This window comes from Balaenoptera ricei, chromosome 2 (assembly GCF_028023285.1).
Source record: "Balaenoptera ricei isolate mBalRic1 chromosome 2, mBalRic1.hap2, whole genome shotgun sequence".
NCBI classification, from domain to species: domain Eukaryota; kingdom Metazoa; phylum Chordata; class Mammalia; order Artiodactyla; family Balaenopteridae; genus Balaenoptera; species Balaenoptera ricei.
In genome coordinates, this window is record NC_082640.1 from 72,363,233 (window position 1) to 72,376,761 (window position 13,529).

The 13,529-nt window shown below is 47.4% G+C and overlaps 1 protein-coding gene and 1 pseudogene across 5 annotated transcripts in view; both read left to right on the forward strand.

The window, feature by feature from the left end:
* DAPK2 (death associated protein kinase 2) overlaps positions 1-13,529 on the forward strand; it is a 125,047-nt gene that overhangs the window by 21,874 nt on the left and 89,644 nt on the right. The gene's annotated exons all lie outside the window — the stretch shown is intronic.
* On the forward strand, positions 9,956-11,067 carry LOC132360430 (heterogeneous nuclear ribonucleoprotein A1-like; annotated as a pseudogene).

Below are 13,529 nucleotides of genomic sequence, written 5' to 3' on the forward strand. Positions count from 1 at the left end.
ACCCTCTTTCCTCTTCCGCCCTGAGCCCCTCACAGCCCCCTGCCCCATAGAGTGGAGCTGGGCTGGCTCTTGTGCAGGGGTGGCCCCTGATTGGAACAGGGATGGTCACTTGACCCAAGAGTGACCCATTCATTGGCTATTTGGTATCCTATGAGATGGCTGGGCTGAAAAAGCTCTGCCCACTAGGACCAGTGATATATTAGCTAAAAGCCAATTAGATGGCCTCTCTCTGAGACTTGATTCACAGTGAGGAGGGAATGGGGCTGCCACAGAAGATGCAGTGATTCCACGAGCTAATTCCTTTGCGGCTTTCTCTTCCTGTGTGTATCCTTCCAGTGATCGCCTTTTCCCCAAAGAGCCTAGGTAGCATGCCTTCCCTGTGTTATCTGTGTCTCACCCATGCCTGGAGCCCTGCTCCAGTTCTACCCATGCCCAAGTTCTGCTTCCTTACAGAGGCCTGTCCTGACTACTGCAGGCATGTTGACTGCAGGCAGGGTTGGGTGCACCTGTTCTACATTCCTACAGCATGTTGTGGATTCCCTAGTCATCATTATTTGCCTTTGAGTCTGTTCCCGCCGTCTCTGGCATCGCCCCTTAACAAAAAGCTACCCTAAAGCAGCTTGCAGTCCAGTGAGCTTTCCGATCATAGGATCTGGAGGTCATTCTCTTTTATCTCCCAGTGCCTTACCCAGTGATAGGCACATAGTAGGTACACAGTAAATGCTCGAATGAGTTCTGGTTTCAGTTGGCTCCCAGGGTCTCTATTCTGGCTTTGCACTGTGACCTTAATCAAGTTTCTCTTCCTCTCTGGTTCTCAGTCCCATTTCCCCCCTCAGCTCTAAAATGTCATGATTCTATGAAATACCCATCAAACATCTATTGGGTAGGAGATGCTTTGATGGGCATAGGGAGGGGTGGAGAGGGGAGTGAGTGCAGAGATATAGTTTATACCTTCTAGGAGCTTATAGAGAAGTTGCAGGGGCACATAAACAAACAAACAAATAACCAAAACAGCCCATTGAGAGTATCATGCTCGGCAGCAATTCAAGAGCTGTCAGAACATAGTGCAGCCAAAAGAACATTCCAGACAATCTATGTGATACTGGTTCAGAACGTGGCTACCTCCATGGACTGGCACAGTCAGAAAAGGTTTTGGGAGGTGAAAGCTAAGTGAGGCACTGAAGGATGGGTGGGATTTGAATAGGCTGAGCAGTGAGTGTGGGCATTCTAGGAATAGATGGACTTGAGCCTCCCAAATAGACAGGAAAATGGAAGGTGTGTTTGTGAGGGCGGGTCCCCCAGAAACTGGATGACGTGTTCTGATAGGGAAGCAGTGCGTGAGCCTGGAGTAGCAAGGAGGGGATGGACAAAAGTCTAAGCTGCCATTAAAGTTTTACTAGTGTTGGTATTGATCACAGTGAGGGGAGGTGGGAAGGATGAGGGGAAGTTAGGACTATGGTTGATTTAATTGTCTTTTACTTATACTCTCTGTATTTTCTAAAAAAAAACTTTAAACATGTATTTCTTATGTCATATAGAACAAATTGCTTTTTAAGTATTTCATGCTCAGGAGTTTGGACTTCATACTGGTTTTAAGCTGGAAGAAAGGTTAATGGGATTGAATGGGGAAAAGCTCATGGGGGACTTCCCTGGTGGCACATGGAGCAACTAAGCCTGTGTGCCACAACTACTGAGCCTGCGCTCTAGAGCCCACAAGCCACAACTACCGAGCCCACATGCCACAACTACTGAAGCCCGCATGCCTAGAGCCTATGCTCCACAACAAGAGAAGCCACCGCAATGAGAAGCCCGTGCACCACAACGAAGAGTAGCCCCTGCTCGCCGCAACTAGAGAAAGCCCATGCGCAGCAACGAAGACCCAATGCAGCCAAAAAATAATTAATTAATTAATTTTTTAAAAAAAGGAAAGGGTCATGGGAGGTGGCCCAGTGAGGAGTGAATCGCTGTAAAGAATGTGAGGGGATGAGGACCTGGAAGCTTCTCAAGGGAGGGATGGAGGCTTCACTGACTTGTATCCCTCACACAGAAAGAAAGGTCTCAGTAAACCCTTGTAGAAAGATTAGCAAGTCAGGATGGCAGCCCCTAAGAGGGAAGGTAAACTGATGGTGAGGACTCACACTGGTTCCTGCAGTGAGTCTCCCATCTCTTTGCCAGAAAAATTCTGGCAGATACCCCGGGGGGTTTGGAAAGAGTCATTTGTCATGGTCATTGTCCTCACTGGGCCACCTCCCATGACCCTTTTCTTTTTTTTTAGATTACATTTATTAATTTATTGTTAATTAATTAATTTATTTATTTTTGGCTGCGTTGGGTCTTCGTTGCTTTCTCTAGTTGCAGCGAGCGGGGGCTACTCTTCGGTGCGCGGGCTTCTCAAAACTTAAAACTATTCAAATGTTAATAACTGCAGGTGCTCATTTAACAATAACAGTGTTGTACACTTCTTTTCTCTCTGCGAGATTGCCCAAAAGCCTATAGCATTGCCAAGATTAGCTGACCCTTGCTGATGTTAACCAGCATTTGGATGGTGTACTCTAGGCCCATAGGAGTATGTCTCTAATGTGTTTACCTTCCCTTTTTGTTGCCACCTTAGTTTCCTCTTTGCAGGGTAGGTGCTTCAAGGCTACTGTCTAAGCCACATCTTCCCTATAGTTTGTCTGATACAGAGTCAGGAATAAGTGGCTGGCAGATTAAACTGAAGAATGTGGCTAACTTAGCCCATTACTTTGCCCACTCTACCTGTCCAAACTTACCTCTCTATACTTCCTAACCTTTCTCACTCCAGCTGCACTGTCCAACCCTTTTTAAAAAAAAATTTTATTGGAGTATAGTTGATTTACAATGTTGTGTTAGTTTCAGGTGTACAGAAAAGTGAATCAGTTTTACATATACATATATCCACTCTTTTTTAGATTCTTTTCCCATATAGGTCATTGCAGAGTATTGAGTAGAGTTCCCTGTGCTATACAACAGGTCCTTATTAGTTATCTCTTTTATGTTTAGTAGTGTGTTTATGTTAATCCCAACCTCCACCTTTCCCCTTTGGTAACCATAAGTTTGTTTTCTAAGTCTGTGAGTCTGTTTCTGTTTTGTAAATAAGTTCATTTGTGTCATTTTTTAGATTCCACATCCAAGCCTTTTCATGACATGTTCTTTTCCTCCTTCTGAGCACCTTCTCTCTCATCTTCCTTCCTTTCTTCTACTAGTTGTACTCAGCCCTCAAGTCCAGTGAAAATCCCTCCTATCCTTCTGAAGCCTTCCCGTGGGTATTTCCCCCAGCTTCAGCCATCTATCCAGCTTCCAGCATCCATAGCCCTTACAATCTCTGCCTCATACATAATTGTTCTGAAGCAGAAGGTTTCCTGGAGGTTCATTCTGTATTCTGAGTCAAACTGTGAGCCCCTTGTAGGCAGAGGCCAAGGTTTACCATTCTTAGTGTTCCCACCACCTCTAGCATAGAGCTGGATCCATAGTAGGTGCTCAACAAACACAGGGGCTGGTGTAACCATAAATTGTACTCAGCCAGCACTGAGCCCCCGAGGGCTTGAGTTTGTGTTTCTAAGACCAGGAGAAGGTAGAAATGCAGTGGCATTATTTTCATCACAGCCCTGTTCACACGACCTTCTTTGTTTCCTTGCCTGGAGGGGGTGGAGCAGGGGAACAGGCCAAGTGTGCAGAGCTGTTTGACATCCCAGCAGCTGTACAGAATGCTCACTTGTTCTCCCCTTCCATGTGCCAGAATTGCCGCACATCACAGCTTCTTCCTGCACTGGTGTTAGCCTAGTGGCCTCTGTCCTGCTCCTGCTTTTCCAGGAATTGGCTGAGCCTGGTTCTGCGAACCCCAAAGGGGTATCTAGTCCCAGATAGAGAAGATGCCAGAGCTTCCCCTTGTGGGCAACGACCAATCTCAACTGAGGAGATGCCGTGGAAGTTCCAGGTCATGATTTTGGCTTTCTTGGGGCTGTCTGAGGATAAGAGAAATGCAAAGATTCATCTGTGGCATCTGAGCCATCAGCCATGGACTTAAAGAACTTGATTCAAGTCCCACTTTAGCTGTCAATATGCTTTGTGACTTTGGGCAAGACACTTTCCCTTTCTGGGTCATGGAGCATTTTGGTGGTGCAAGTGGAACCTGATTGCAGGTCTCCTCGCTCCTGGTGCTTCCTCTTTCTACTACTCCACAGAAACACTACAGGTATTTGATATCACACCAAGTCACCTACCCTTTCGCTTTTGACTTGTTCCTGTTAGTACCTGAGGTACTCTTAAGAGTAGGGACTTTCTTCAGAGGCCTGCTGTCAGAGATCTACCCCCAAAACGTGATTCTCCTACATTTCACTCCTTTAAGCCTCAGACTTCCTTGGGGCTACGTGATGGGTCTGTCTGTTTCTCTTCTTTTAAATTAAAGTATAGTTGATTTATAATGTTGTGTTAGTTTCTGGTGTACAGGAAACTGATTCAGTTATACATATATATATAACATATTCTTTTTCTTATTCTTTTGCATTATGGTTTATTACAGGATATTGAATATAGTTCCCTATGCTATACAGTAGGACCTGACCTTGTTATTTAGTGTCTGTCTCTTTTGACAGCTGCAGAGAGATCCTTCCAGAAAAGGTGGGCCAAGTGACACTGCTTTGTTGAAGCAAGTAAGGCCGTCCCATGACTGGGCTCCATAAAGCTTTGTCATACGAACAGATGAACGAGTGAATGAATGAGTGAATTCTAGCAAGAGGCAAGAGAATCGATGAGGCCATGGGATCACCTGAATCATCACTGTAAGAGACCAGGGCAGTCTTGGGAAGACCCCTCCGTGAAACTGACCATCTTAGAGCAGCACTTGCCCAGTTTCCAGTCCTGATGAAATGGGTTCTGTCCCCCACTGCCACCCCAGCTCTTTCTCCATGTCGATGCATTCAGCAAGACCGTGCAGCGAGAGCTGGAGTGGGAGTAAAGGCGTCCTGGCTTTGGTTCTGCAGCTGCATGTGCTTAGGCAAATCCTTTCCCTCCCCAGGGGATCTCGGTTTCCCATCTCTAATGTTTAAGTGGCTTCCAGCACTAGCCTCCTGTGACTTTATGATCATGTGAAGCATCCTCGCTGGGTCAGAGGCCACCTACTCCCCAGGGCAGGAGTCACCAAGGGCCATGGCACAGTAAAGCCTCCGGTGCCACTGAGACTGCTGTTGCTGAGATTAGACAGGGATGCTTGGCATCGAGGCTGTGCCCAAGGCCTGTTTTAGCAACACGGCTAGTAAATATTGACTCTGTGGCACGAAAATGGAAAGCAGAGATGACTGTGTTAACTCACTCAAGGGGCAGAAGTTCACCAAGCCCTGATAAGACAAGACGTAGTTACGCAATCTGTGGGCGTATCATTGACAAATACGTTGTTTAGGATTGGGGAGAGCTGAAAATAGGACAGGGGAACCTTCACGGCTGATCCACAGCTGCTGTCCCGTTGGCATAGGCTGGCCTGCTGGTTCATCGTTCATTTTTAAATGAATGGATACTTACATTCTTGAAGGATAGAGAAAAAAGACTGTAAGGAAATACACCAAAACATTCACTGTGACATTCTCTAGAGATGGTGAAATTGCCCGTAATTAAAACCTATTTTTCACACTGTCTGCAACAATCACATTACTTACAATCAGAAAAAGGTAATGTATTAGAAATAAAATACCCTTCTTTGAAGAGTCTGAAGGAACTTTCAGAATCTTCTAAGTACCTCAGATCTTTGTGTTTTGCCTACTGGACGTTGTAGGGTAACGTAGCTCTCAAAAAACGAGAAAAGTCCATATGAGAGAAGGTACTCTTCAGAATAAACCCTGATCTAAGCATGTTTATGTATTGATTTGTACCCATGAAAGCAGAATGTGGTGGGAAAAAATTCCAATCACTTGAGATAGCAGGATTTTTTTTTTTCTATGTAAACAAACACTGCTTTGAGTGCTTTCTGTTTGCCAGCCCTGTATTGTACAGTGACCAGGCCCGGCTTGGCCCAGAGCTGGGCAGGTCTGAGCACAGGGCACTCTGGTAAGTGGTTCCAGTGGTTCTGGTAAGGTAGCAGGAGCCAGGTATGGAGGAGGGACTAGGCCTTAGAATTTGGAGGGCAGGGGTGGGAGTGCCATTATATTAATAATAATAATTATCACTGATTAAGCACCAACCATATGCCAGGAACCTTCCACATATTACTAATCCTTACAAAACTTTGTGTGATAGGCATTGGCTACCTTTTAGGGATGAGGAAAGCAAGGCTAGGAGAGTCACCTCCCAAAACTTCAGAGTCCATCAGCGGCAGGCTCTGGATTCAAACCCACATCTGCCTGACTGCAAAGCATTTGCTCGTCCCACCCTGCCAGGCTGCCTCTCGAGCAATTTAGGGTTTTACAGGAGAGCACAGACACCTGCAAAGGGAGCCTGAGCTAACAAGATGCATGCAGTCTCCATCCAGGACTGAGGGTCTTTGGAGGAAGACGCAGTCCCAAGCGTAAATCATCGGCGAGTAGCTACAGGTAGCATCCTTGTGTGCCAGCCCTGACCCCAGGACTGGGTCCATCTGCCCTCCTTGGCCCTGGGGCCACCCAGTGGGGCCATTGGGGCCACAAGGACCATGGGACAGGTGAGCCTTCTTTGAGGTTCCTTCTGGCCAGTCCAAAGGGCCCTTCATCCTCATCATCCCTTGTGTGATGGGGGAGGTCATTTGTTGGGGGGCAGTTGGAGTTTGGGGCTGGGCAGTTGGAGTTTGGGGCTGCACAGTCAGGGCCTGTGGAGGAGGAGAAATTGATCTGTAGGCCTACTTTGTACCTGGTTAATTAAAACAACCAGTAAAAGAGTCTCATGGTGGTTTAGCTTTTTAGCTGGCTTGCTAGAGCTAATTTCTGAGTCTGACCAATGGCCTCTTTGGGCCCAAAGATCCTGTCCTCACAGCCCTTGGGACTGGCCAAGAGCCTCACTTCCTCGCCCAGCTCCTCTGGAAATCTCGCTACTGTAACCTACCTGGAGAATGCTTCGTCTGCCCCCTTCACCCGGGAAGGCTTGCCTTCTGAGAATGAATGCCTCAGAGTTGGAGTTCATCGGTTAAAGTTGGTTTCCACTTATTTTGTTTTCTTAGGAGAAAGGATGTGAGTTTTGGGGGAGGGACTGAATTGTGGTATGTGGTGTTTTTAAAAAACTATGTTTTTGTCCCAAGCAGCTGAGTTGATTGAAGCCCAGCAGCACCCGTTATGGAAATGGCTTATCTTGTGGTTCTCCAGAGTTGTGGCTAGAACATATTTGGTTTCCTGGCAAAACCATATAGGATTTTGAAATTTGATGGAGAAGGCTTCAAAGTTACCAAAATTGAAAGGAGCAGTGGCATCTGTATTCTCCTTCTGGCCCAGGAGTCTGGGTTTCTCTGAGGCTCACACCAATGTGAGTATCTGTTTTTTGACATAATAATGATAATTGTAATAATCACCTACATTTGTATAGAACTTTACAGTTTATGAAGAACATTCACATACATTATCTCATTCAATTCTTGTGGCTACATTTCTAGATAGGCAGGGACAATTAACCCTATTTTACAGAAGAGAAAATGAGGACTCAGAGACGTTAAGTGACCTGGTCACACAGCTAGGAAGAGGCAGCATCAGAAGTTGAACCAAGGTTTTCTGACTCCAGACCAGGAAAGGCAGGGAGGTTTGCATCCAGTTTATGATGTGGACCTGCCATTGTGCTGGAATGCAGGCTCCCTGGGCACAGGGAGATGCAAGCAACCCAAGACTGTCCCGGGCCCAGCAGAGCCAGCCGCTGTAGAAGATGAGACAACCTTCAAGGTGCAATTTGGGGCTTTGTGTAGGCTTTGCCTCTGTGGCCTTCTATGGCTGCTGTTTCTATTTGGTCTGTACAGTTGCCCTGTGAGGCAGCAGGGTGGGTAGCTGCTGTTAGCCCCATTTTACAGATGAGAAAACTGACATTTCAAGAGGTTGGGTGACTCACTCAACACCATTTATTCCTTATTCACAAAACAAATATGTATTGCATCCCTATGGGAGGTACATAGGGGACTGAGGTCACAGCTAGTGACTGGTGAAGGAAGGATATGAAGGCGAGTAAGAAGCGGGAACACAGCAGGTACTCAGCAACTCTCTGCTGAGTGAGGGCCCTGGAGGACAGCCCCCAGGTTGTAGATCTCTTTGTATCCACCACAGCAATGAGGACAAGGCAGGCTCAGGCCAATGTTCCAGAAAAACTCTGTTAGTCATGTAAATAATGGTGATGACAATTGCTATCATTTATTGTGCTCCTGTTGTGTAGCAGATCATAGACATTTTACCTGCACTATATCTAATTGTCCTAGTTACCCCACTTTACAGATGGGAAAACTGAGACTCAGAGAGGTCAGTGACTTTATCCCAAGTCACCCTGGGATTAAAAGTCAGGTCTGTTTGACTCCAAAGCCAGCACACTTTCCCCTGAACTACTCTGCCTCTCTATGAAAATGAGCTGTGAGAAGCTTGCTGGAGAAGGATGGTGCCTGTTACTTTTGGGAAACTCATGGATAAAGAGGGTGAGGTGTGGAGGGGCCTTGGGTGGGCAGACAGGACCACAGCTCTGGTTAGAGAATCTTTAAGAGGCTGTGAGCCCCGCTGGTGGCAGCTGTGCCTGATGGGAGAGCAGGACGGGGCAAGGTGGGGTAGGCATCCTCTTCATGGCTCCTCCATCCAGCTGGCTTGAAGTCCTCAGAAGCCAGAGGTTGTTTTGTCCCCCTCGGATACACTGCTGGGAAGGTCCCACTGCCACAGGTCTTACGACCCTGTTACACAAAGATGAGTGACATCTTTTCCCAGAACTCCTGAAACCGCCAGCCTGCTTCCCCATCCCTCTTCCCTACTGTATTAATTTCCCAGGGCTGCCATAATAAATTACCTCAAACCAGGTGATTTAAAACAACAGACATATATTCTCTCACAGATGTGGAGACCAAAAGTCTGAAATCAAGGTGTTGATAGAGTTGGTTCCTTCTGGAGGCTGTGAGGGAGGATGGGTTCCTTGCCTCTCACCTAGATTCTGGTGGTTCCTGCTTGTCCTTGGCATTCCTTGGCTTGTAGATGCATCACTCCAATCTCTCCCTCTGTCTTCACATTCCCTTCTCCCCCGTGTGTCTCTGTGTGTCCTCCTCTTCTGTCTAATCTCCCTCTGCCTCATTCTTTTTTTTTAATTAATTAAATTAATTTATTTATTTATTTTTGGCTGTTTTGGGTCTTCGTTGCTACACACAGGCTTCTCATTGCAGTGGCTTCTCTTGTTGCAGAGCAAGGGCTCTAGGTGCATGGGCTTCGGTAGTTGTGGTTCACGGGCTCTAGAGCGCAGGCTCAGTAGTTGTGGCGCATGGGCTTAGTTGCTTCGCGGCATGTGGGATCTTCCCAGACCAGGGCTTGAACCCATGTCCCCTGCATTGGCAGGTGGATTCTTAACCATTGCACCACCAGGGAAGCCCCCTTTGCCTCATTCTTATAAGGAAAACTGTTATTGGATTTAGGGCCCTCTCAGGTAATCCAGGGTGATCTCATCTCAAGATCCTAAGTACATGACATCCCCAAAGACCCCTTTTCCACAGAAGGTCACATTCACAGGTTCTGGGGATTAGGACATGGACATATCTTTTTTGAGGGGCCACTCTTTGACCTGTGACACCTGCCACCCCTTTTTCCTCCTGGAGCTGCCTGAGACCTCTGGGGTCAGTGCCATCACTGAAGGCTGGGCCCTGTGCCAATGCAGCTGCCATTCCTCCTCAAGCAGCCCCCTGGGCCTTATGGTCAAGTGGGTCTTGGTCCCCCGTGGACCAGCAGTGGGAGGACCCCCTATTAAGAGCTCATAGAGCCTTTCTGCCCATGGACGCCACTGAGTAAGCATCATTGACGTCTCCCCCACCTCCACTGCCGTCATGTCTAAGTCAGAGTCACCCAAAGAGCCTGAACAGCTGCGGAAGCTCTTCCTTGGAGGTTTGAGCTTTGAAACAACCGATGAGAGTCTGAGGAGCCGTTCTGAGCAGTGGGGAACGCTCACAGATTGTGTGGTAACGAGGGATCCAAACACCAAGCGCTCCAGAGGCTTCGGGTTTGTCACGTATGCCACTGTGGAGGAGGTGGATGTGGCCATGAATGCAGGGCCACACAAGGCGGATGGGAGAGTTGTGGAACCAAAGAGGGCCGTCTCAAGAGAAGATTCTCAAAGACCTGGTGCCCACTTAACGGTGAAAAAGATTTTTGTTGGTGGCATTAAAGGAGACACTGAAGAACATCACCTAAGAGATTATTTTGAACAGTACGGGAAAATTGAAGTGATTGAAATCATGACTGACCGAGGCAGTGGCAAAAAGAGAGACTTTGCTTTCGTAACCTTTGATGACCATGACTCTGTAGACAAGATTGTCATTCTGAAATACCACACTGTGAATGGCCACAACTGTGAAGTAAGGAAAGCCCTATCTCAGCAAGAGATGGCTAGTGCTTCATCCAGCCAAAGAGGTCGAAGTGGTTCTGGAAACTTTGGTGGTGGTCACGGAGGTGGTTTTGGTGGGAGTGACAGCTTTGGTCGTGGAGGAGACTTCAGTGGTCGAGGTGGCTTTGGTGGCAGCCATGGTGGTGGTGGCTATGGTGGCAGTGGGGATGGCTATAATGGATTTGGTAATGATGGAAGCAATTTTGGAAGTGGTGGAAGCTACACTTGAAGTGGTGGCAGTTACAACAATCAATCTTCAAATTTTGAACCCATGAAAGGAGGAAACTTTGGAGGCAGAAGTTCTGGCCCCTATGGTGGTGGAGGCCCATACTTTGCCAAGCCCCGAAACCAAGGTGGCAATGGTGGTTCCAGCAGCAGCAGTAGCTATGGCAGTGGCAGAAGGTTTTGATTACTGCCAGGGAGTAGTGTGCTACTACAGGCTTATCAACTCTTAAAAAACAAAATTCCAGTTCAAGCTCATGGCTAAAAGGAGCATCCTTATGAGGACCTTTATCTGAGCTACTGTGCACTTCATTTTCACTGCCATGCAGTAGTCATTAGCTGCTGTGCAGCTTGAAATAATCATTCAATTTTGCGAATGGACTTTTTAAAGATAAAATGCATTTAACTTGGGAAAAAAAAAAAAAGAGCTCATAGAGCCCTGGGGTTAGCTGCTTTTGAACTTCGGAGTGGTAATTCCCACCTGGGACGTGCTGTCCTTGTCCTGCATGGCACAGGCAGGCGAGAGGGTGTCCTTGGCAGGGCAGGGCCCCATGGGTCAGCCAGGCTATGGTCTCCTGCCAGACCGCAGCTGGCACAGGTCCCTGACCATGTGGTGCCCCCTCTTGCCACCTCACCACCCTGCAGGGACCTGCTCTGCTCTTCTGCCCACATCACCTCATCCTTTCCTGCCTACCTCCTCTTAGGACGTTTCTTTTCTCCATGCCCTTGCTTGTCTGGTAATTTCTCTCTCCTTCCTCAAAGGTGGCACATCTTGTTTTTATTTAATGGTATTGACTTTTCTGAGGGATCAGATCTGTTTTTTCAGTTAGACGTCAGCTCCCCCGTGGTACCTTGCCTGTGGTCTTTGGTAAATATTCAGTACCTATTGGTAAATACCATTGGCTGCTCACCTGGCGTAGGAAAGTGTTTTGGGCTCCTGGCCTCACCCAGGACCTGAAGTCTCCTTCAGAGACCTGAGAGCTGTTGGGACAATCACACAGTGTTCAACCTGAAAGGGACCTTCGAGAGTATTTAATAATCCAACACGGGTTTTCCAGAAGAAGAAATGAAAACCCAGGAGGGGGTGATTTGTTCCTAAATTATCTGGTGGCTTTGAACAAGTCACTCACTTCCTGTGTTTTCATTTCTTCCTCTGGAAACCAGAGTGTTGGACTGTTAAGTACTCTCAAAGCTCCCTTTTAGGTTGAACATTGGATGATTGTCCCAACAGCCCTCAGGTCTCTGAAGGATGGTGTGTGATACGGCAGGAAGTTTTTCCCCATGCCTGAGGGAGGGTCGGAGATACTCATTCCTCCACCTCTGCCCGCAGCACTGCTGTCTCCTCAGGTAGTACTAGAACACCAGACTGCAGGATGGATCACACTTTTCTCTGTAAGCAGTCTTGAAGATAACCCCACTTCCCAAGGGTCAGGTGCTCTGGGATGCGGGAAGGCCATCTTGGAGCCCTTGGTTAGAGGAAAATGAAGTAAATGAACACTTGACCGGAGTCACTGCACCTCCAGGGAGGACTCAGGCAGCCAAGCCTCCGGCTCAGAACCCTGGCTGGAAGGTCTTTCTTTCTGGCAAAGCTGCCAGTCACACCCAAAGAAGGCTGGGATTTGTTAAGTGCAATGACTAATTAGTCCTGAGGCGGGAGATCTCTACCCGCTCACGATGGTATCATGATTTATTCATGTGAGGTTGGAACACTTACAGGGACTGGACCTTTGTTTCCTGTGGCTTCCATGTCATGTGCAGCCAACTGTATTTTTCCAGAATGGATTATTTCTCAAACCTAGCTTGCTTTCCCAGCTGCCGCCAGGAAACTTATAACTCTGGTCACTCAACAGCGCCCCCCTTCCTGGGTCTGCAGTTGTTTTGGAAGGAATGCATCCTTATCTGGGCCTCAGTTCCTTTCCTAGCAATGCAGGCGCTGGGCTAGCTGCTATCTCAAGGCCTTCCAGCCCTTAGGTTCTTTACTTTTTCTTGCCCCTTTTCCCAGCGGACACTTCTGTTTTCTTAAGGGATATGCTTCCATAGAGCTGCTGCAAGGAAATCAGAGACATCTCAGCTGCTGGGAAGCCCTATGCCTGGTTTCACGTTTCTTCCCAATTACTAAGTCTTAAAGGCACCTAGTGTCCTTTAAGCTGCCAGTTTCTGCCTTTCAAGATCACACAGACTCACTTAATGGCTAAAATCTCGGCAAGGAAGAACAAGGAAGAACAAGGTCTCAGCCCTGAGGCAGAGTTAAGGCGGGCTCACTCCACTCTGTATTCCCTCAGAATGAAGGGTAGGACCTGTCTCACTCTGCAGGACGTTTGCAGTGTCACTGTGACTGCTTCCTGCACTCTGGCCGTGGAAGTGATTTGGCTCCTCAGTGATTTGGTTGCCACCTTGTGGATCGTCTGGGGGTAGGGGTGGCAGGGGCCTCAGGCCTTATAGGGTCTAAAAATGGTTTTGCTTCCGTGCTTTCTTTTTGTCTGTTTGCCATTATGATGACACCGGAGATATAATTTATATCCTGTTTTCCCCAATTACACTGCACTGTAAACACTGCCCTCTCATTTCCTTGGGGAATATATTTATCGGCCAGGTGACATGATCAGGTTAACTTTAATAGTTGAAAAAGAAAACTAGTGGATAAAAAAAAAAATCAAATAGTGCACTGAAAAGTTTCCTCCCCCATCCTCCTGAATCTTTCTAGCCCCAGGCCTCAGAAGGGACCATTATTAAGTTTCCATATATCCTTCCAGAAACTGTCTGTGCATACACAGCCATACATATGCACGTTCTGT